General features: G+C 49.3%; 2 protein-coding genes across 2 annotated transcripts in view; one reads left to right on the top strand and one right to left on the bottom strand.

Annotated features, from left to right (window-relative positions):
- LOC135057100 (oocyte zinc finger protein XlCOF7.1-like) overlaps positions 1-13,872 on the bottom strand; it is a 173,415-nt gene extending 159,543 nt beyond the window's left edge. Inside the window, exon 1 of the mRNA XM_063963001.1 lies at positions 13,702-13,872. The gene's annotated coding sequence lies outside the window, so the exon portion shown is untranslated. The remainder of the gene's footprint in view (positions 1-13,701) is intronic.
- A 176-nt stretch (positions 13,873-14,048) lies between these two features.
- The window catches only part of LOC135057099 (uncharacterized), a 240,399-nt gene continuing 229,735 nt past the window's right edge, over positions 14,049-24,712 (top strand). Inside the window, exon 1 of the mRNA XM_063963000.1 lies at positions 14,049-14,103. The gene's annotated coding sequence lies outside the window, so the exon portion shown is untranslated. The remainder of the gene's footprint in view (positions 14,104-24,712) is intronic.

Genomic DNA, 24,712 nt, shown 5'->3' with positions numbered 1-24,712 from the left:
TAGCCAGTAGAGAGAACTTTAGCTGTCAACCATTTAACATCCACTTGCTTTAGTGGTTCAAATGGAGCAACTTGAAGCGCCTTAAGGACTAAACTTAAATCCCAAGGAACTGCAGGAGGAACAAAAGGAGGTTGGATGTGAAGCATTCCCTGGAAGAAAGTGCGAACATCCTGTAGGTTAGCAATTTTGGAACCATACAGTCAATGCTGACACCTGCACTCTCAAGGAAGCCACCCATAGACCTTTGTCCATTCCTGCCTGAAGGAATGCTAGGACTCTGGAAACTCTGAAAGACCTAGGGTCAAATTTCCGGTCACCGCAACACTGAATATAGGCCTTCTCTATTCGGTGATAAATGCGAGCTGAGGAAGGTTTCCTTGCTCTAAGCATTGTTTGAATTACCTGTTGTGAGAATGCTCTTGCCTTCAGGATGGAAGTCTCAAGAGCCACACCGTCAAAGACAGTCAATCCCGGTGCTTGTAATAGCAAGGACCCTGAGACAGTAGATCTGGACGTTGGGGGAGTAGGAGTGGAGCATCCATCGACAGCTTCTGCAGATCTCTGTACCAACGTCTTCTGGGCCGGAGCTATTAGTATCACGGTGCCTTTTCCTTGTTTTACCTTTCGCATCACCCTGAGCAACAGGGCGATTGGTGGAAACACATAGGCCAGATGAAAGTCCCATCTCACTGACAGGGCATCCACAAAGGTCGCTCTGGGATCCTTTGTTCTTGATCCGTGTTCGGGAACTTTGTTGTTCTGACGGGACGCCATAAGATCTATCTCCGGTAACACTCACTTGTCTACCAGAGTCTGGAAGACTTCGGGGTGTAAAGCCCATTCGTTTGCATGAATGGCGTGTCGACTGAGAAAATCCGCTTCCCAGTTTTGGATTCCCGGAATGAATACTAGTGATGAGCGAGGTTCGGTTTTACTCGGTTTTACTCGGTTCTCAAAACGGCATCTTATTGGCTATCCAAAACACGTGACATCCGTGAGCCAATAAGATGCCGTTTTGAGAACCGAGTAAAACCGAGTAAAACCGAGTAAAACCGAATCCGCTCATCACTAATGAATACTGCGGACAAGGCTAGATGATGAAGTTCTGCCCATCTTAACGTGCGGCTTACCTCCTTCATTGCCTTTTGACTGCGAGTTCCTCCTTGAGGATTGAGGTACGCTACTGCCGTTGCATTGTCCGAGCGAATTTGAACTAGTTTCCCCTGAAGAATGTCCTTTGTCTGAAAGAGTGCCATATATATGGCCCGAAGTTCCAATATATTTATTGGCAGGCAACTTTCTTCCTTGGTCCACTGCCCTTGGAAGCAACTTCTTCCTGACACCGCTCCCCAGCGCTGAAGACTAGCATCCATTGTCAGAACCTCCCAATCTGATATCCAAAAGGGTCTCCTTTTGTCCAGATGCTATGTCTGTAGCCACCAGGCTAATGACTTCATTAGTAGTCTGAGGTTTTATTGTCTGATGTAACCCATTCCATTTGGAAAGGATCAGATGTTGCAGAGGCCTCGAGTGGAACTGAGCATACTCCACCATGTTGAATGTCGACACCATCATTCTCATCAATTCCTGAGATTGTGCAAGGATTACTAAATCGTTGAGGTAAGGAAAAATTCTTATCCCCTGGAGATAAGCCGCCATAACCACCATAATTTTGGTGAACACTCTGGGAGCTGTGGCCAGTCCACATGGTAGGGCCTGAAACTGAAAGATTTCCTGGAGGATAGCAAACCTGAGATAGCACTAATGGGACAGTACCTTAGGAACATGTAGGTAAGCATCCTGGATATCCAGGGATACCATAAAATCCTCTGGCTCCATGGCCAAAATAATGGAACGTAAAGTCTCCATATGTGACCGAGGCACCCAAATGTACTTGTTCAGCACCTTGAGATTGAGTATGGGCCGGAATGACCCATTTGGCTTGTGAACCAGAAACAGGTTGGAATAAAAACCTTGTCGTTGTTGCGCAGATGGAACTGGAATGATCACTCCCGACTGAAGCAACTTCTGAACTGCTTCTTGCAAAGACCTGGCCTTCGTTTCTACTGAAGATGGGCTGGTACAAAAAAAAACCTTTGAGGAGGGCGTTTCTTGAAGGCAACTTCATAACAGAGAAATACCTTTTCTTGCACCCAGGCATCTGTGGTGGACTGTTGCCAGATTTGTGCAAAATGAAGAAGTTGACCTCCAACCCTGGGATCCCCCAAATGGAGGCCCGCACCATCAGGCTGATGGCTTATCTTCTGGCTTGGAAGCCGGCCCTCTGGTAGCCCAATGCTTTTTAGTCTTACCAGACTTGTCAGATTGAGACTGTTTGCCATAACCCTTTCCTTTCGCTTTTCCTTGAGTCCTAAAAGGGCCAAAAAGCTGGAAATCTGGGCTTGGATTTGTGTGTGGAAGGAAACTTTGGGAAAGTGAAGTCTGCTTCTGAATCCAAAAATAAGAATTTACTTACCGATAATTCTATTTCTCATAGTCCGTAGTGGATGCTGGGACTCCGTCAGGACCATGGGGAATAGCGGGCTCCGCAGGAGACAGGGCACATCTAAAAAAGCTTTTAGGTCACATGGTGCGTACTGGCTCCTCCCCCTATGACCCTCCTCCAAGCCTCAGTTAGGTACTGTGCCCGGACGAGCGTACACAATAAGGAAGGATCTTGAATCCCGGGTAAGACTCATACCAGCCACACCAATCACACCGTACAACTTGTGATCTGAACCCAGTTAACAGTATGATAACACAAACGAAGTAGCCTCTGAACAGATGGCTCACAACAACAGTAATAACCCGATTTTTGTAACAATAACTATGTACAAGCATTGCAGACAATCCGCACTTGGGATGGGCGCCCAGCATCCACTACGGACTATGAGAAATAGAATTATCGGTAAGTAAATTCTTATTTTCTCTAACGTCCTAGTGGATGCTGGGACTCCGTCAGGACCATGGGGATTATACCAAAGCTCCCAAACGGGCGGGAGAGTGCGGATGACTCTGCAGCACCGAATGAGAGAACTCCAGGTCCTCTTTAGCCAGAGTATCAAATTTGTAAAATTTTACAAACGTGTTCTCCCCTGACCACGTAGCTGCTCGGCAAAGTTGTAATGCCGAGACTCCTCGGGCAGCCGCCCAGGATGAGCCCACTTTCCTTGTGGAATGGGCCTTTACAGATTTAGGCTGTGGCAGGCCTGCCACAGAATGTGCAAGTTGGATTGTACTACATATCCAACGTGCAATCGTCTGTTTAGACGCAGGAGCACCCAACTTGTTGGGTGCATACAATGTAAACAACGAGTCAGATTTTCTGACTCCAGCTGTCCTTGAAATATATATTTTTAATGCTCTGACAACGTCCAGTAACTTGGAGTCCTCCAAGTCGCTAGTAGCCGCAGGCACCACAATAGGCTGGTTCAAGTGAAATGCCGAAACCACCTTAGGGAGAAATTGAGGACGTGTCCTCAATTCTGCCCTGTCCGAATGGAATATCAGATATGGGCTTTTGTATGACAAAGCTGCCAACTCCGAAACTCTCCTGGCTGAAGCCAGGGCCAACAGCATGGTTACCTTCCATGTAAGGTATTTTAAATCTACCGATTTTAAAGGCTCAAACCAATGAGATTTGAGAAAATTTAGAACCACGTTCAAATCCCACGGTGCCACTGGAGGCACTATTGGGGGTTGTATATGTAGTACACCTTTGACAAAAGTTTGTACTTCAGGCACTGACGCCAATTCCTTCTGGAAGAAAATTGATAAGGCCGAAATTTGAACTTTAATGGACCCCAATTTGAGGCCCATAGACAATCCTGCTTGCAGGAAATGTAAGAATCGACCCAATTGAAATTCTTCCGTTGGAGCCTTCTTGGCCTCACACCACGCAACATATTTTCTCCAAATGCGGTGATAATGTTGTGCGGTCACTTCTTTCCTGGCTTTAATTAAAGTAGGAATAACTTCCTCAGGAATGCCCTTCTCTTTTAGAATCCGGCGTTCAACCGCCATGCCGTCAAACGCAGCCGCGGTAAGTCTTGGAACATACAAGGTCCCTGCTGAAGCAGATCCCTTCTTAGAGGTAGAGGCCACGGATCCTCCGTGAGCATCTCTTGAAGTTCCGGATACCAAGTTCTTCTTGGCCAGTCCAGAGCTACCAGTATTGTTCTTACTCCTCTTTTCCGTATAATTCTCAGTACCTTTGGTATGAGAGGCAGAGGAGGGAACACATACACTGACTGGTACACCCACGGTGTTACCAGAGCGTCCACAGCTATTGCCTGAGGGTCTCTTGACCTGGCGCAATACCTGTCCAATTTTTTGTTGAGGCGAGACGCCATCATGTCCACCTTTGGTTTTTCCCAACGGTTCACAATCATGTGGAAAACTTCTGGATGAAGTCCCCACTCTCCCGGGTGAAGGTCGTGTCTGCTGAGGAAATCTGCTTCCCAGTTGTCCACTCCCGGGATGAACACTGCTGACAGTGCTACGACATGATTCTCCGCCCAGCGCAGAATCCTTGCAGCTTCTGCCATTGCACTCCTGCTTCTCGTGCCGCCTTGTCGGTTTACGTGGGCAACTGCCGTGATGTTGTCGGACTGGATCAACACCGGCTGACCCTGAAGCAGCGATTTTGCCAGGCTTAGAGCATTGTAGATCGCTCTTAGCTCCAGTATATTTATGTGAAGAGACGTCTCCAGGTTTGACCACACGCCCTGGAAGTTTCTTCCCTTTGTGACTGCTCCCCAACCTCGTAGGCTGGCATCCGTAGTCACCAGGACCCAGTCCTGTATGCCGAATCTGCGGCCCACTAACAGATGGGCAGTCTGCAACCACCACAGGAGAGACAACCTTGTTCTCGGTGACAGTGTTATCCGCTGATGCATGTGCAGATGCGATCCGGACCATTTGTCCAGCAGATCCCACTGAAATGTTCGTGCATGGAATCTGCCGAATGGAATCGCTTCGTACGAAGCCACCATCTTTCCCAGGACTCTTGTGCATTGATGTACTGACACAGTTCCTGGTTTTAGGAGGTTCTTGACAAGTTCGGATAACTCCCTTGCTTTCTCTTCCGGGAGAAATACCTTTTTCTGAACCGTGTCCAGAATCATGCCCAGGAACAGCAGATGTGTTGTCGGGGTCAATTGAGATTTTGGAAGATTTAGAATCCACCCGTGTTGCTGAAGCACTACTTGTGTTAGCGCTACACCGACTTCCAGCTGTTCTCTGGACTTTGCCCTTATCAGGAGATCGTCCAAGTAAGGGATAATTAATACGCCTTTTCTTCGTAGAAGAACCATCATTTCGGTCATTACCTTGGTAAAGACCCGAGGGGCCGTGGACAACCCAAACGGCAGCGTTTGAAACTGATAATGACAGTCTTGTATCACGAACCTGAGATACCCTTGGTGTGAGGGGTAAATCGGGACATGTAGATAAGCATCTTTTATGTCCAAGGTCACCATGAAGTCTCCTTCTTCCAGATTCGCTTTCACTGCTCTGAGTGACTCCATCTTGAACTTGAATTTCTTTATGTACAGGTTCAAGGATTTCAGATTTAGAATAGGCCTTACCGAACCGTCCGGTTTCGGTACCACAAATAGTGTGGAATAATACCCCTTTCCCTGTTGTAGGAGGGGTACCTTGACTATCACCTGCTGAGAATACAGCTTGTGAATGGCTTCCAAAACCGACGTCCTTTCTGAGGGAGACGTTGGTAAAGCAGACTTTAGGAACCGGCGAGGGGGAGACCTTTCGAACTCCAGCATGTAACCCTGAGATACTATCTGCAGGACCCACGGGTCCACTTGTGAGTGAACCCATTGATTGCTGAAAATCTTGAGTCGACCCCCCACCGTTCCTGAGTCCGCTTGTAAAGCCCCAGCGTCATGCTGATGGCTTTGTAGAAGCCGGGGCGGGCTTCTGTTCCTGGGCAGGGGCTGCTTGCTGCCCTTTCTTACCCTTTCCTCTGCCTCGCGGCAGATAAGACTGTCCTTTTGGTCGCTTTTTATAGGAGCGAAAGGACTGCGGCTGAAAAGACGGTGTCTTTTTCTGTTGGGAGGGGGTCTGAGGTAAAAAAGTGGATTTGCCGGCAGTTGCCGTGGCCACCAGGTCCGAAAGACCGACCCCAAACAATTCCTCTCCTTTATATGGCAATACTTCCATATGCCTCTTGGAATCCGCATCACCTGACCACTGTCGCGTCCATAAACTTCTTCTGGCAGATATGGACATCGCGCTTACTCTTGATGCTAGAGTACAAACATCCCTCTGAGCATCTCGCATATAAAGGAAAGCATCCTTTAATTGCTCTAGAGTCAATAAAATACTGTCCCTATCCAGGGTATCAATATTTTCAGTCAGAGAATCCAACCACACTACCCCAGCACTGCACATCCAGGCTGAGGCTATTGCCGGTCGCAGTATAACACCAGTATGTGTGTATATACTCTTCAGTGTAGTTTCCAGCCTCCTATCTGCTGGATCCTTGAGGGCGGCCGTATCAGGAGACGGCAACGCCACTTGCTTTGATAAACGTGTGAGCGCCTTATCCACCCTAGGGGGTGTTTCCCAGCGCGCCCTAACCTCTGGTGGGAAAGGGTATAATGCCAATAACTTCTTGGAAATTAGCAGTTTTCTATCGGGGTTAACCCACGCTTCATCACACACGTCATTCAATTCCTCTGATTCTGGAAAAAATACAGGTAGTTTTTTCACCCCCCACATAATACCCCTTTTTGAGGTACCAGCAGTATCAGAGATCTGCAAAGCCTCCTTCATTGCCGTGATCATATAACGTGTGGCCCTATTGGAAAATACGTTTGTTTCTTCACCGTCGACACTAGATTCATCTGTGTCGGTACCCGTGTCGACTGACTGAGGTAAAGGACGTTTTACAGCCCCTGACGGTGTCTGAGACGCCTGAACCGGTACTAACTGGTTTGCCGGGCGTCTTATTTCGTCAACTGACTTTTGTAATGTGCTGACATTATCACGTAATTCCATAACTAAAGCCATCCATTCCGGTGTCGACTCCCTAGGGGGTGACATTACCATCATCGGCAATTGCTCTGCCTCCACACCAACATCGTCCTCATACATGTCGACACACACGTACCGACACACAGCAGCCACACAGGGAATGCTCTAATCGAAGACAGGACCCCCTAGCCCTTTGGGGAGACAGAGGGAGAGTTTGCCAGCACACACCAAAAAGCGCTATAAATGTATATAAACAACCCTAGAAGGTGTTGTTTACTATATATGCGCTCTTAATATATAAATATCGCCAATTTATGCCCCCCTTCTCTTTGTTACCCTGTTTCTGTAGTGCAGTGCAGGGGAGAGACCTGGGAGCCTTCCTCACCAGCGGAGCTGAGCAGGAAAATGGCGCTGAGTGCTGAGGAGAATAAGCTCCGCCCCTTTTTCGGCGGGCTTTTCCCCGGTTTTTAAGAAACTGGCCTGGGTTAAAATACATACATATAGCCTTAATGGCTATATGTGATGTATTTATTTTGCCACTAAAGGTAATTATATTGCTGCCCAGGGCGCCCCCAGCAGCGCCCTGCACCCTCCGTGACTGAGTCAGTGAGCCGTGTGACAACAATGGCGCACAGCTGCCGTGCTGTGCGCTACCTTCAAGAAGACTGAGGAGTCTTCTGCCGCCTGCTTTCCGGACCTCCGTTTTGCCGTCTCTTCAGCGTCTGTAAGGGGGATCGGCGGCGCGGCTCCGGGACGAACCCCAGGCTGACCTGTGTTCCGACTCCCTCTGGAGCTAAGTGTCCAGTAGCCTAAGACTCCAATCCATCCTGCACGCAGGTGAGTTGGAAATCTCTCCCCTAAGTCCCTCGATGCAGTGATCCTGTTGCCAGCAGGAATCACTGAGATTGAAACCTAAAAAAAAAACTTTTCTAAACAGCTCTTTAGGAGAGCCACCTAGATTGCACCCTCTCGGACGGGCACAAAAACCTAACTGAGGCTTGGAGGAGGGTCATAGGGGGAGGAGCCAGTACGCACCATGTGACCTAAAAGCTTTTTTAGATGTGCCCTGTCTCCTGCGGAGCCCGCTATTCCCCATGGTCCTGACGGAGTCCCAGCATCCACTAGGACGTTAGAGAAATACTGTTTAATTCTTTACCAAAAAGAATATCTCCAGTAAAAGGCAAAAACTTCAGGACCTTCTTGGATTCTAAGTCAGCTTTCCATGTACGCAGCCACACAGCTCTGCAGCTGCTACCGCTGAGGCAGATGCTTGATAGGCAATTGTACCCATATCCAAGGCTGTTTCTTCCATAAAAATAGCCACCTGTTTAATATGTGCAATATGGAAATTTTGCTCTCTAGATGCCAATGAAAAATTATCCTCCAATGCATCAGCCCAGGCTGCCATTGCTTTTGCCATCCAGGCTGAAGCCATGGCTGGTCTTACAATTGCCCCAGACAAGGAGAAAATGTTTTGTTTTTTTAAAAACATCTATTTTCCTATCCGTGACATCATTTAATGATGTTGAAGGCAAAGGTAACGTAGATTTTCGCACCAATCGAATCACATGCGTATTTACTTTGGGAGCCACTTCCCTTTTTAAACAGTACCCAGCCGAAAGAGGATAATTGGAATTCCATTTCTTTGGAATTCTAAACTTCTTACGGGTCGTAACCCAAGCCTCTTGTGTCATGACTGTGGTTTTTGTGAACCCAGCGTTAGTGAAGTCTGTGCTGGCGACTGGAGGACTATGTGTATATTAGGCAGGTCTGTAGGATCAGTGAGAAGAAGCAGCAATCCCTGACCAGGGATTGAACCCGGGCCTTGGCAGAGAGAGCCGTATCCTGACCACTGGATCACCAGGGACTCGAGGTTGATAGCAGGATGGTGAATTTACTGGATATAATGTCACAGGAGTAGGTGCTTGTGTACTCAAGGTTACTATGAAATAGGTTTTCTGCAGTTGCGCAGAACTGGGCAGATTACTGACGAGGTTGAGAACCGGTCTGGTTACTGGTGAGACTGGGAACCGGAATACTGGAACGCAACTGTAATCCGGGCTGGTACTGGATATAACTGGAAACGCAACTGTGAGTGCAACGATGACTGTGGCTGTGACTTTAAGACAAGGCTGAATAACACGGCGGCTGTGGCTTTAAGACCAGACTGTAGAAGACTGCGGCTCTGGGTTGTAATACGAAACTGTAGAATGCTGCAGCTGTGCCCTTAAGACTGCAGTATATTGTGACTATGGCTTTAAGAGGAGTCTGTAGAATACTGCGACTGTGGTTTTAAGACAAGGCTGGATACCAATGATAACACAACTGTACAGCAGACTGGGTAGCAAAGAGCAGAGTTTTCCAGGAACCAAAGTACAAATGTTACCTTAGTGAATTCAGCTTCTAAGCTCACACATAGCTGTGAGTGTGACACATGGAACTGCCAGAGTTTCCACCTCAAGTCTCCAGACTTATACTTCCTGGTCCTTGGTGATTGGTGAGCAGTGTCAGGTGACTCAGAGAGTCTCAGGCTGGCACAGGATTGGACAGCTCTGGGTCAGGTGAACAGTCACTGTCATGTGACTACTTTAGACTAGGCTGTGATGTGGAGTGAGGCCTAGCAGGCCGAAAGAACACTGAAGCCTGAACTTCTGCAAACAAACAGAGGATGCTGGCTTTTAGGCCTTAACTTCAGATTTCTGAATTCAGACTCACACAGTAGATTAATCACCACAGGTGGAGCTCGTTAACTCTTACCTTCCAGGCAGAGAACTCAGGAAACTCATGGTAATGTCAAGCTGTTTATCCCAGCGAGCAGAAAAGACACAGGATCCAAGACAGATGGCAGGGGGTAAGTCACCCAATATGAGAACTACAGTCAGGATCGTGACATCTTGCATAATTTCAATCAGCTGTTCTGACACAGGAAATTCAGTCCTGACTGTTTTGGGACGTTTAAACACAGGTGCCTTAGATTTTAACAAAGGCTCTGCTGCTTCCTCTAAAGATAGAATGGTTTTCATAGCACTAATTAGCTCAGGTACATCTACTGAGCTGGGACCTTCATCCTCGTCTCTGTGTGCAGACCCAGTGTGTGATGATTCCTCAAGAGTGCGGCTGTGTCTCGCGTCTCTCCCGCTAAGCGGAACCGACGCCTTACCTTCTCCCCGTGCTCCAGTCACAGTCTGGTAATGTCAGCTGGACTTGCTAGTACATCCTACACAGATGCCCGCCGAAACAGCACTGTACATGTGGGTAAGTGTTGTAGCGATCCGGCAGGGAGTTGTTGGAGTGATTCTTTCTTAGGTGCATGTAAGACGCTTTTTAGAAACTCGCTCAAAAACCGTTAAGATGATAAAAATGAATTAAATAACAAGCTTATGGCTGCAAAAATCAGCAGCCCAAAGATCGTGGTCCGGCTCCTACCGCACCAACAAAAATAAACTGAATTGCCTGTGCCAGGAGGCGGGAATATAGGGGACTGGCCCGTTGCATTCTGGGAGGCCGAAAGCTTTGATCATTGGTGTCAATCCGCTGTCGCTACCTCATATCCCAATGGTTATCCTGTGGACAACCTGTGGAACCTGCAGGAGAAAAGCTATATTAAATTACCCCAACTGCTATGTGAACTGTGGTTCTATTACTATTATTTAAGAGTATGTACATACTACTCAGCTACAGCTGTGCTGATGAGAGGACTGAGGCACTGATACTATATCTGAGAGCGTCTCCCTGCTGCCCGGTTACAGCTGTGCTGACGAGAGGACTGAGGCACTGATACTATATCTGAGAGCGCCTCCCTGCTGCCTGGTTACAGCTGTGCTGATGAGGAGACTGAGGCATTGATACTATATCTGAGAGCGCCTCCCTGCTGCCCGGATACAGCTGTGCTGATGAGGAGACTGAGGCACTAATACTATATCTGAGAGCGTCTCCCTGTTGCCCGGATACAGCTGTGCTGATGAGGAGACTGAGGCACTGATACTATATCTGAGAGCGGCTTCCTGCTGCCTGGTTACAGCTGTGCCGAGGAGACTGAGGCACTGATACTACATCTGAGAGAGTCTCCCTGCTGCCCGGTTACAGCTGTGCTGATGAGGAGACTGAGGCACTGATACTACATCTGAGAGCGTCTCCCTGCTGCCCGGTTACAGCTGTGCTGATGAGGAGACTGAGGCACTGATACTATATCTGAGAGCGTCTCCCTGCTGACGGTTACAGCTGTGCTGATGAGGAGACTGAGGCACTGATACTATATCTGAGAGCGGCTCCCTGCTGCCCGGTTACAGCTGTGCTGATGAGGAGACTGAGGCACTGATACTATATCTGAGAGCGGCTCCCTGCTGCCCGGTTACAGCTGTGCTGATGAGAAGACTGAGGCACTGATACTATATCTGAGAGCGGCTCCCTGCTGCCCGGTTACAGCTGTGCTGAGGAGGAGACGGAGGCACTGATCCTATATCTGAGAGCGTCTCCCTGCTGCCCGGTTACAGCTGTGCTGATGAGGAGACTGAGGCACTGATACTACATCTGAGAGCGTCTCCCTGCTGCCCGGTTACAGCTGTGCTGATGAGGAGACTGAGGCACTGATACTATATCTGAGAGCGTCTCCCTGCTGCCGGTTACAGCTGTGCTGATGAGGAGACTGAGGCACTGATACTATATCTGAGAGCGGCTCCTGCTGCCCGGTTACAGCTGTGCTGATGAGAGGACTGAGGCACTGATACTATATCTGAGAGCGTCTCCCTGCTGCCCGGTTACAGCTGTGCTGATGAGGAGACTGAGGCACTGATACTATATCTGAGAGCGTCTCCCTGCTGCCGGTTACAGCTGTGCTGATGAGGAGACTGAGGCACTGATACTATATCTGAGAGCGGCTCCTGCTGCCCGGTTACAGCTGTGCTGATGAGAGGACTGAGGCACTGATATTATATCTGAGAGCGTCTCCCTGCTGCCCGGTTACAGCTGCATGATGAGTAGATATGATGATGTTGCTCACAGTGGTCCACTGTTTGGGGTCAAAATGATGAATTACTTGTTATTTTAGACCCCTTGTAGGAAGATCCCTTCTCTCTGAGCATGTGTGTATTGCAGGGGCTCCTTTAAAATGTTACTGCGACCCACTACCACTCTAACACCTATTGCAGTAGATGGCATGAAGGGATCGGGTACATAGAGCTCCATTCCGGCACCCAGAATGGCAGGCGAAGCAAAATTCACGATAACATATTATAGGAGGCCGTGAGCGAGGCGGGAGAGTATGGCGAGGCGGGAGAGTGTGGCGGTAAGTGACAGGACATAAGTGGATGAGAAGTGGTGAGCCACCACTATTATAGTAACAGCGGGGTCTGCGCCACTTGTATTACAGTAACGGCGAGGTATGCGCCACCAGTATTACGGTATCGGCGGGGTCTGCACCACCTGTATTATGGTAACGGCGAGGTCTGCACCACCTGTATTACGGTAATGGCTGGGTCTGGTCCACCTGTATTACGGTATCAGCGAGGTCTGCACCACCTGTATTATGGTAACGGCGGGGTCTGCACCACCTGTATTATGGTAATGGCTGGGTCTGCACCACCTGTATTACGGTAATGGCTGGGTCTGGTCCACCTGTATTACGGTATCGGCGGGGTCTGCACCACCTGTATTATGGTAATGGCTGGGTCTGCACCACCTGTATTACGGTAATGGCTGGGTCTGGTCCACCTGTATTACGGTAACGGCTGGGTCTGCGCCACCTGTATTACGGTAACGGCTGGGTCTGCGCCACCTGTATTACGGTAACGGCTAGGTCTGGTCCACCTGTATTACGGTAACGGCGGGGGTCTGCGACCTGTATTACGGTAACGACGGGGTCTGCGCCACCAGTATTACGGTAACGGCTGGGTCTGTGCCACCTGTATTACGGTAACGGCGGGTTCTGCGCCACCTGTATTACGGTAATGGCGGGGTCCGCGCCACCTGTATTACGGTAACGGCAGGGTCTGCGCCACCTGTATTACGGTAACGGCGGGGTCTGCATCACCTGCATTACGGTAACGGCGGGGTCTGCGCCACCTGTATTACGGTACCGGCGGGGTCTGCGCCACCTGTATTACGGTAATGGCGGGGTCTGCGCCACCTGTATTACGGTAACGGCGGGGTCTGCGCCACCTGTATTACGGTAACGACGGGGCCTGCTCCACTTGTATTACGGTAATGGAGGGGTCTGCGCTATCAGTATTACGGTAAAGGCGGGGTCTGCGCCACCTGTATTACGGTAAGGGAGGGGTCTGCGCCACCTGTATTACAGTAATAGGACAGTAGAGTGTTAGCTACCTGTATAGGGATAATGCAGCACCCCAGGCTGCTCCAGCTGCACTATAACAAGGAACCAGAGGCTGCTCCCCCTGTAGTACAACAACCTGACACCAGAGCTGCTCAGCCTATAGAATAATAATAATAATAATAATAATAATAATAATAATAATTCATACCTCCCAACATGACCCTCTCCAGGAGGGACAGACTGCTCTGCTTCTGGACTTCTCTCTTAATGTATGATTGTCTGCACCTGTGTTGAACAGGTTCATGGAAAGGAAAGTTGTTTCAGCACAGGTGATGGCAATCATACATTACCAGGAAAGTCCAGGAGCAGAGCATTGTGTCCCTCCTGGAGAGGGTCATGTTGGGAGGTATGATAATTAATAATAATATCATTACCTGCTGCCAGACACAGCAATAGCTGCTCTCTGCTTCTGCTGCCTTGTGGGAATGATAGAAGGAAGGCGGAGCTCAGACCAGGGGAAAATGGCCGCCGCTCCTGACAGCATCTACCATCACTACATGGCCAGGGAACCTATTGTTGCTGCAACTGCTCCCAGACTGGTCTACAAGAAAATGGCCGCCGGCCTCCTGCACTGAGGACATTTATGGTAATACCTATTACAAAGGACAGTGCTGTGGCCGGGGTGTAGGAGGGAGGGGCCAGTCACCAAAAAGCAGTCTGTGCCAATAATACATTATTTCCGGCCTGTGCGTTCCACCTTATTTCCGGTCTGTGCGTTCCACACACAGGAAGTAAGTTGTCATTAACTGCAGCCTCGCAGTGTTCGACTAGATCAGGTAATTGCATCTTACTATGCAGAGGGAGCAGCCTTTGGTGTCCAATTATTGTTATACAGGAGGAGCAGACTGTGGTGTCCTTTTATTATACAGGGGGAGCAGCCTGTGGTGTCCAATTATTATACAGGAGGAGGCGACTGTGGTGTCCTATTATTATACAGGGGGAGCAGCCTGTGGTGTCCCATACCTCCCAACATGACCCTCTCCAGGAGGGACAGAATGTTCTGCTTCTGAACTTCCCTCTTAATTTATGATCACCCTCACCTGTGCTGAAACACCTTTCTTATCCATTACCTGTTCAGCACAGGTGATGGCAATCATAAATTCAGAAAAAGTCCAGAAGCAGAGTATTCTGTCCCTCCTGGAGAGGGTCATGTTGGGAGGTATGGTGTCCAGTTATTATTATACAGGGGGAGCAGCCTGTGGTGTCCTGTTATTATTATACAGGGGGAGCAGCCTGTGGTGTCCTGTTATTATTATACAGGAGGAGCAGTCTGTGGTGTCATTTTATTATACAGGGGGAGCCGCCTGTGGTGTCCAATTTTCTCTGACGTCCTAGTGGATGCTGGGAACTCCGTAAGGACCATGGGGAATAGACGGGCTCCGCAGGAGACTGGGCACTCTAAAAGAAAGATTAGGTACTATCTGGTGTGCACTGGCTCCTCCCTCTATGCCCCTCCTCCAGACCTCAGTTATACAGAATCTGTGCCCGGTCAGAGCTGGATGCACACTAGGGGCTCTCCTGAGCTAGCTAGAAAAGAAAGTATTTGTTAGTTTTTTATTTTCAGTGAGATCTGCTGGCAACTGACTCACTGCTACGAGGGACTGAGGGGAGAGAAGCGAACCTACCTGCTTGCAGCTAGCTTGTGCTTCTAAAGCTACTGGACACCAGTAGCTCCAGTGGGTTCAAACACAGGGTCCGACCTCGATCGTCCGTTCCCGGAGCCGCGCTGCCGTCCCCCTTGCAGAGCCAGAAGACAGAAGAAACGACGAAAACGGCGGCTGAAGACTACTGTCTTCATTAAGAGAAAAAGGGTAATGTGGGCGCAGTAGTTCTGAGGCCCAGGACACAGTCATTATTTTTAACCATTGTTTTAATCTGTCTTGTATTTATTATTTTTTCATTTAATTGTGGATACGAATTGCTAATGGCACCCTAGCCATTTAATGTCTATTTGATAGAATTTTTATACCAATAAACAAAATTTTATATTTACAAAACCAGCAGCCGTTGTATTACAATCCCCTCCGAGCGCCCACATTACCCTTTTTCTGTTTCTGTTTAGTACGGTGGATACCCAGGTCCACCATTGTGGGCAGCCAGAAGGGAGATCTGTTTTCTAAAAAATATATAGAATTGAAGTAATAGTAATAACTCACTTTTAAAGAAAACACTTTCTCAATCAGCGCCCACTTTTGTCTTCGGACTCCCCCCTTTTGTCTTCATTAAGGTAGCGCACAGCACTGCAGCTGTGCGCCATTGCTCCCACAGCACACCACACACTCCGGTCACTGTTGGGTGCAGGGCGCTGGGGGGGCGCCCTGGGCAGCAATTTTAATACCTTTTGGCACAAAATGCACATAATACAGTCTATGAAACTGTATATGTGCAAAAAAACCCGCCATTAAGATTATACAAAACGCGGGAGAAGCCCGCCGCTGAGGGGGCGGGGCCTTCTTCCTCAGCACACCAGCGCCATTTTCTCTTCACAGCTCCGCTGGAAGGACGCTCTCCAGGCTCTCCCCGGCAGTATCTGATACAACAAGGGTAAAAAAGAGAGGGGGGGCACATACATTTAGGCGCAAATGTGATAATAAGCAGCTATTGGGAAAAATCACTCTTTTTAGTGTAAATCCCTGTGTTATATAGCGCTGTGGTGTGTGCTGGCATACTCTCTCTCTGTCTCCCCAAAGGACTTTGTGGGGTCCTGTCCTCAGTCAGAGCATTCCCTGTGTGTGTGCGGTGTGTCGGTACGGCTGTGTCGACATGTTTGATGAGGAGGGTTACGTGGAGGCGGAGCAGGAGCCGATAAGTGTGGTGTCGCCCCCGACAGGGCCGACACCGGAGTGGATGGATATGTGGAAGGTATTAACCGACAGTGTCAACTCCTTACATAAAAGGTTTGATGACGCAGCAGGCTTGGGACAGCCGGGATCTCAGCCCGCGCCTGCCCAGGCGTCTCAGAGGCCATCAGGGGCTCATAAACGCCCGCTAGCTCAGATGGCAGACACAGATGTCGACACGGAGTCTGACTCCAGTGTAGATGAGGATGAGACAAATGTACAGTCCACAAGGGCTATCCGATGCATGATTACTGCAATGAAAAATGTATTGCACATTTCTGACATTAACCCGGTTACCACCAAAAAGGGTATTATGTTTGGGGAGGAAAAGCAGCCAGTGACTTTTCCCCCATCTGATGAGTTAAATGAATTGTGTGAAGAAGCGTGGAGTTCCCCTGATAAGAAACTAGTGATTTCTAAGAGGTTACTGATGGCGTACCCTTTCCCGGCAACGGACAGGTTACGTTGGGAAACATCCCCTAGGGTGGACAAGGCGCTCACGCTTATCAAAATAGGTGGCACTGCCGTCTCAGGATACGGCCGCCCTTAAAGAGCCTGCGGATAGAAAGCATGAGGCTATCCTGAAGTCTGTGTATACACACTCAGGTACTATACTGAGACCTGCTATTCCTTCAGCATGGATGTGTAGTGCTGCAGCAGCATGGTCTGATACCCTGTCAGACAACATTGATTCCCTCGACAGGGATACTATTTTGCTAACCATAGAACATATAAAGGACGTCGTCTTATATATGAGGGATGCACAGAGGGACAACTGCCGGCTGGCATCTAGAATTAATGCAATGTCCATTTCTGCCAGGAGAGTATTATGGACTCGGCAGTGGACAGGTGATGCTGATTCTAAAAGGCACATGGAGGTTTTGCCTTATAAGGGTGAGGAATTGTTTGGGGACGGTCTCTCGGACCTCGTATCCACAGCAACAGCTAGGAAGTCGACTTTTTTACCTCAGGTTCCCTCACAGCCTAAGAAAGCACCGTATTATCAAGTACAGTCCTTTCGGCCTCAGAAAGGCAAGCGGGTCAGAGGCTCATCCTTTCTGCCCAGAGGCAGGGGTAGAGGAAAGAAGCTGCACCAGGCAGCCAGTTCCCAGGAACAAAAATCCTCCCCTGCTTCCACTAAGTCCACCGCATGACGCTGGGGCTCCACAGGCGGAGCCAGGTGCGGTGGGGGCGCGTCTCCGGAACTTCAGCAACCAGTGGGTTCGCTCACAGGTGGATCTCTGGGTTGTACAAATTGTATCTCAGGAATACAAGCTGGAGTTCGAGGCGACTCCCCCTCGCCGTTACCTCAAATCAGCCTTGCCAGCTGCTCCCAGGGAAAGGGAGGTAGTACTGGCGGCTATTCACAAGCTGTACCTCCAGCAGGTGATAATCAAGGTTCCCCTCCTTCAACAGGGACGGGGTTACTATTCCACAATGTTTGTGGTACCGAAACCAGACGGTTCGGTGAGACCCATTCGGAATTTAAAATCCTTGAACACTTATATAAGGAAGTTCAAGTTCAAAATGGAATCGCTCAGGGCGGTTATTGCAAGCCTGGAAGAGGGGGATTTTATGGTGTCGCTGGACATCAAGGATGCTTACTTGCATGTCCCCATTTACCCACCTCACCAGGAGTACCTCAGGTTTGTGGTACAGGACTGTCATTACCAATTCCAGACGTTGCCGTTTGGTCTGTCCACGGCACCGAGAGTATTTACCAAGGTAATGGCCGAAATGATGATACTCCTTCGGAAGAAGGGAGTTATAAATATCCCAAAGTCGCAGCTGATTCCTGCGACGCGTCTGCTGTTCCTGGGCATGATTCTGGACACAGAACAGAAGAAGGTGTTTCTCCCGGGGGAGAAGGCCCAGGAATTGTCATCTCTGGTCAGGGACCTCCTGAAACCAAAACAGGTGTCGGCGCATCATTGCACGCGAGTCCTGGGAAAGATGGTGGCTTCTTTTACGAAGCAATTCCCTTCGGCAGATTCCATGCAAGGATCTTTCAGTGGGTTCTGTTAGACAAATGGTCCGGATCGCATCTTAAGATGCATCGGTTGATCACCCGGTCCCCGAGGGCCAGGGTGTCTCTGCTGTGGTGGCTGCAGAGTGCTCATCTTCTCGAGGGCCGCAGATTCGGCATACAGGACTGGGTCCTGGTGACCACGGATGCAAGCCTCCGAGGATGGGGGGCAGTCACTCAGGGAAGGAACTTCCAAGGACAGTGGTCAAGTCAGGAGACTTCACTACGCATAAATATACTGGAACTAAGGGCCATTTACAACGCCCTGAGTCAAGCAGAGCCCCTGCTTCAAAACAAACCGTTGCTGATTCAGTCAGACAACATCACGGCGGTCGCCCATGTAAACCGCCAGGGCGGCACAAGAAGCAGGATGGCGATGGCAGAAGCCACAAGGATTCTTCAATGGCCGGAGAATCACGTCCTAGCACTGTCAGCAGTGTTCATTCCGGGAGTGGACAACTGGGAAGCAGACTTCCTCAGCAGGCACGACCTCCACCCGGGAGAGTGGGGACTTCATCCAGAAGTCTTCACACTGATTGTAAATCATTGGGAACGGCCACAGGTGGACATGATGGCGTCCTGCCTCAACAAAAAGCTAAAAAGATATTGCGCCAGGTCAAGGGACCCTCAGGTGATAGCTGTGGACGCACTAGTGACACCGTGGGTGTACCAGTCGGTTTATGTGTTCCCTCCTCTTCCTCTCATACCCAAGGTACTGAGGATAATAAGAAAGAGAGGAGTAAGTTCTATACTCATCGATCCGGATTGGCTAAGAAGAACTTGGTACCCAGAACTACAAGAAATGATCTCAGAGGACCCATGGCCTCTGCCTCTCCGACAGGACCTGCTACAGCAGGGGCCCTGTCTGTTCCAAGACTTACCGCGGCTGCGTTTGACGGCATGGCGGTTGAACGCCGGATCCTAACGTAAAAGGGCATTCCGGATGAAGTGATTCCTACGCTGATAAAAGCTAGGAAGGATGTGACAGCAAAACATTATCACCGCATATGGTGGAAATATGTTGCTTGGTGTGAGGCCAGGAAGGCCCCAACGGAGGAATTCCAGCTAGGTCGATTTCTGCACTTCCTACAGTCAGGAGTGACTATGGGCCTAAAATTGGGGTCCATAAAGGTCCAGATTTCGGCCCTGTTGTTATGCACACCAGTGCCTGCAGGAATGTACTGGTGTCTGAACTGTTATGCACACCAGTGCCTGCAGGAATGTACTGGTGTCTGAACGGATAGGGATGCAAAACAAATGAACTCACAGACAGACTGGGGAATATGACATTACGTACACAGAAGGTGATAGGATAACAAAATAAACACAAAGTGAACAGAGAAGCCCAGAGGCTAAGAAACTGGGTGTCTCCCTAGTATTAGGAAAGCTCAGATGGGAAAAGCAAGATGTTGTGTTTTAATACGTAGAGTACCCGAAATGCTGTTGCTAAGGGCAACAGCAAAACCCTAAAGGGTTACCAACGGGTGTGGCAGTAAACTCCTTGGTCAGAGATGGAATGATAGACACAAGGAGAGTCTCCACAATCCTAATCCTCACTTGCAGTGCACAGGTTCAGCTTACTGCCACTAACTGACACCTGAACACCTTGCACAGTGAGAAAGGATTTAGGCAGGCAAGTCTGAGAATACAGCCGCAAACTTGCTAAGTTCACAGAGTAGCAAAAGAACCCCAGCAAGTTAAACGACTGACTCCAGTCTTACTGCTAGGTCTGGATTGGCAGAGTGTAGTACCAAATCCCCAGGCCTATATGCAGTAAGCAACAACAAATACAAAGCTACACAGTACTGGCTAACTTTCAGGAACTAACTAACCAACAAAGATTCAGCAGCATCTGCTTAACCTGAGAAGAGGGTTTATAAAGCAGGTGCTGTCCACGCCCCACTCAGACCTCACAGACTGTGAGCACAAAAACCAGCACCGGATCCCCTGCCGTGCACAGAGCCTGTAACCACTGCACAGCAAAAGTCCCGAACCGGAGTATCAGCTGCGCTCAGGTTACTCCGCTAGCACTTGTCTCCCGGTTGCCATGACGACGTGGCAGCACAGGGCAGGAGACCCTAACAGTACCCCCCCTCTGACGAGGGGTCAAAGAACCCCTACCACCGGGTTTATCGGGGAACTGTGAGAAGAAAGAGCGTATCAGTCTGGGGGCATGAAGATCACAACTGCGCACCCACGACCGCTCCTCCGGGCCATACCCCTTCCAGTGCACCAAAAATGACAGCCGACCCCGAACCATCTTGGAGTCAAGAATCCTTTCAACAACAAACTCCCTCTGGCCACGTATCAGAAGAGGGGAAGGTCTTCCACTGGAAGAAGGATTACTAATCGCCCGTTTTAAAAGGGAACAATGAAATGTTTTATTGATACCCAAAGAACGGGGCAGATCTAACTGAAATGCCACCGGATTGATAACCCTGGTGATCTTATAAGGGCCGATGAACCGGGGGCCTAACTTATGAGATGGCTGTCTCAACTTCAAATTCTTGGTAGACAACCAGACGAATTCTCCTAATTTGAAGCTGCAGGGTCTTTTCCGCTTATCAAAAACCCTTTTGGTCACTAATGACACAGACACAAGGGCTTTCTTCACTTTCCTCCAAATACCTCTAAGGACCGAAACCACAGAGGAACCACCAGGCGTGGAGTCCAGGGGGTCAAAAGAATTGGCCTTAGGATGATGCCCATACACACAAAGGAAGGGAGAGATCCCTGTAGCAGAGTGAGCCGCGTTGTTATAGGCAAACTCCGCCATGGACAGATGAGCAACCCAGTCAGTCTGACACTTGGAGACATAACACCTGAGGAACTGCTCCAAGGACTGGTTCACCCTTTCAGTCTGCCCATTAGACTGCGGATGGTAGCCTGACGACAAGCTGACAGAAATCTGGAGATCGGAACAAAATGCCCTCCAGAATTTGGCCACAAACTGGGATCCGCGGTCAGAGACCACATCAAGTGGCAACCCGTGGAGACGCACAACATGCAGCATAAATAATTCAGACAGGCGTCTGGCCGATGGCAACCCAACCAGTGGAACGAAGTGCACCATCTTCGAAAACCTGTCAACGACAACCCAGATGGCTGTCATCCCCGAGGATTTGGGCAAGTCCACCACAAAATCCATTGAAATGTGGGTCCATGGCTTAGATGGAATAGAGAGTGGATGTAATGGGCCAACAGGAACCCCTCTAGGAGTCTTATTTCGGGCACAGATGTCACATGCCCGAACCCACTGATCCACATCCTTAGCCACCGAGGGCCACCACACCGCCCTAGATAGCAACTCCCGAGTTCTGGCAATACCCGGGTGACCTGCCGACTTCTTGGCATGGAATTCCAGGAACACTCGCTGTCTTAACCTAGGAGGCACAAACAAAAGACCTACCGGAAGGTCTGGAGGAGCCTGCTCCTGTGCTCTAAGGACTAATGACAAGAGGTCCTGGGTAATGCCCACTTTAATACATGATGGGGACACAATGGGCAACGGCTCCTCGGTGGTCTCCTGGATTGGAGCAAAACTCCGCGAGAGCGCATCAGCCTTGATGTTTTTTGACCCAGGGCGATATGTTATCAAAAAATTAAAGCGAGCAAAAAACAAAGCCCATCGTGCCTGCCTGGCATTGAGACGCTTCGCTGACTCTAAATATGCCAGATTCTTATGGTCGGTGAGAATTGAGACCACAAACTTAGCCCCCTCAAGCCAGTGTCTCCACTCCTCGAGTGCATCCTTAATAGCCAACAATTCCCGGTTACCCACGTCATAATTCATCTCGGCAGGCGAAAATTTACGGGAAAAGTAAGCGCAGGGATGAAGGCGATTATCAGACACTCCCATCTGAGAGAGCACTGCCCCAATACCCATCTCAGAGGCATCCACCTCCACCACAAAAGTACGCTCTGGATCTGGGTGTCGCAGCACCTTAGCCGAGACAAATGCCCTTTTGAGACGGGCAAAAGCCGCTTTAGCCTCACAAGACCAGTGAGCAACATCCGCCCCTTTCTTAGTGAGTGCCACCAAGGGCGCCACTATAGACGAAAATCCAGCGATAAATCGTCTATAAAAATTCGCAAAGCCCAGGAAACGCTGAAGCGCCTTCAAACTAGTGGGCTGCACCCAATCCAGGACTGCCTGTACCTTGGAACCCTCCATTTGGAAACCTTCTGGGGAGATAATATATCCTAGAAATGCGATTTGCTGAACTTCAAATTCGCACTTCTCCAACTTCGCCCCAAGCCGGTGGTCTCTGAGTTTCTGGAGGACTAAGCGTACATGCTTCCGATGTTCCTCCAGGGAATGGGAGAAGATTAGGATGTCATCTAAGAATACAACTAAGAATCTATCCAAATATTCCCTGAGTACATCGTTCATGAAATCCTGGAAGACTGCCGGGGCATTACAGAGCCCAAAAGGCATCACCAAATATTCATAATGCCCTGAGTGGGTATTAAAGGCAGTCTTCCATTCATCCCCCTCTCTTATTCGGATTAGATTGTACGCCCCGCGTAGGTCAATCTTAGAAAAAATGGTGGCAGTACGAAGCTGGTCAAACAAGACCGAAATGAGAGGCAGTGGGTATGAGTTTTTAATCGTGATACGGTTCAATTCCCTGAAGTCGATGCAGGGTCGCAACGAACCGTCCTTTTTACCCACGAAGAAGAACCCCGACCCAACTGGAGACTGTGAAGGTCTGATAAATCCCTTAGCCAAGTTCTCCTGAATGTACTCTGCCATAGCCTGAGTCTCAGGACGTGACAGGGAGTACAACCTGCTCTTGGGAAGCTTAGCATTCGGCAACAAATCAATGGCACAGTCATAGGGGCGATGGGGAGGTAGTACCTCTGCAACTTTTTTGGAGAACACGTCCGCAAAATCTGCATAACACCCTGGCAATCCTGGCAAACTTAGCTGCGAGAGCCTGACTGGAAGGCTCAAGCAACTCCTGAAACAATCAGTACCCCAACTAAGAATCTCCCCAGAGACCCAGTCAAATTGAGGATTGTGGGCCCTTAACCAGGGTAACCCCAACACCAATGGGGCAAAAGTACAGACAGTCACATAAAAGGACAATTTTTCAGAGTGTGTGGCTCCAATAAACAAAGAAATCTGGCTAGTGCAAGAGGTAATTTTACCTTGGGATAATGGTTCCCCGTTTAACCCACAAATCTCAATTTCCAATGCCAAGGGTACTAAGGGAACAGAGTGTTTCAGGGCGAATTGGCGGTCCATAAAAACCCCGTCGGCCCCACTGTCCACAAAGGCCTCAGTCTTGACAGTTTGACAGAGGATTTTCAAGGTCACCGGAATGATAAAAGTCTTCTTGGGAAATTCTGACTTCTGGCCTGACAGGATATTTCCCATCACCCTCAGGCCCTGAAGTTTTCCGGCTTTTCTGGGCATGATACTACCACATGACCTTTATTCCCACAGTACAAACACAACCCCTGCTGTCTCCTCCGCGTCTTCTCACGCGAGGAGAGGCGGGTAGCCCCAATCTGCATAGGCTCCTCGGAAAATTCCTCAGAGTCTGAGGTTCCCTTGGGAAAGAAGGAAACCTCGGTCTCCCTTTCAAGCCTACGCTCTCTCAGCCGTCTATCCACCCGGATGGATAACTGCATGAGCTGATCCAAGCTATCAGGCAAGGGATATTGTACCAGTTGGTCTTTTATCTGGTTAGAAAGACCTCTTCGGTACTGGTGTCTCAGGGCTGGGTCATTCCACTGGGTATCTTGGGCCAACCTCCGAAACTCCGTACAGTAAACCTCAACTGGCCTTCGCCCTTGCTTAAGGATCGAAATCTGAGCCTCGGCTGAGGCCGTCTTGTCAGGGTCATCATACAACATGCCCAGTGCCGTAAAAAAAGCATCAACACTTTTAAGCGACGGACAGTCAGGCTGCAACCCATATGCCCAGACCTGTGGGTCTCCTTGTAGCAAGGAAATCACTATGCCCACCCGCTGAATCTCCGACCCAGAAGACTGAGGCCTAAGCCGGAAGTATAGCTTGCAGCTCTCCTTGAAACAAAAGAACTGTGAGCGATCTCCAGAAAAACGATCCGGTAGATTTACTTTCGGCTCCTTAACCCCTGAAGGTGCTGCTGCTGCGGGAGCTCCGCCAGCGGCCTGGGAGGTGTGCATTTTAATGGACAAATCATTAAATTGTCGAGTCAGGACCTGCACCTGATCGACCACCTGTTGCAACGTATTTTGAGGGGTATGCTCCATATTCCCAAAAAATTTCAACAGGAGTATTTGGCTGCTGAATATGTTATGCACACCAGTGCCTGCAGGAATGTACTGGTGTCTGAACTGTTATGCACACCAGTGCCTGCAGGAATGTACTGGTGTCTGAACGGATAGGGATGCAAAACAAATGAACTCACAGACAGACTGGGGAATATGACATTACGTACACAGAAGGTGATAGGATAACAAAATAAACACAAAGTGAACAGAGAAGCCCAGAGGCTAAGAAACTGGGTGTCTCCCTAGTATTAG

Source organism: Pseudophryne corroboree, chromosome 3 (assembly GCF_028390025.1).
Source record: "Pseudophryne corroboree isolate aPseCor3 chromosome 3, aPseCor3.hap2, whole genome shotgun sequence".
In the NCBI taxonomy this organism is placed as follows: Eukaryota; Metazoa; Chordata; class Amphibia; order Anura; family Myobatrachidae; genus Pseudophryne; species Pseudophryne corroboree.
This window is presented reverse-complemented; position numbering and strand designations above follow the sequence as displayed.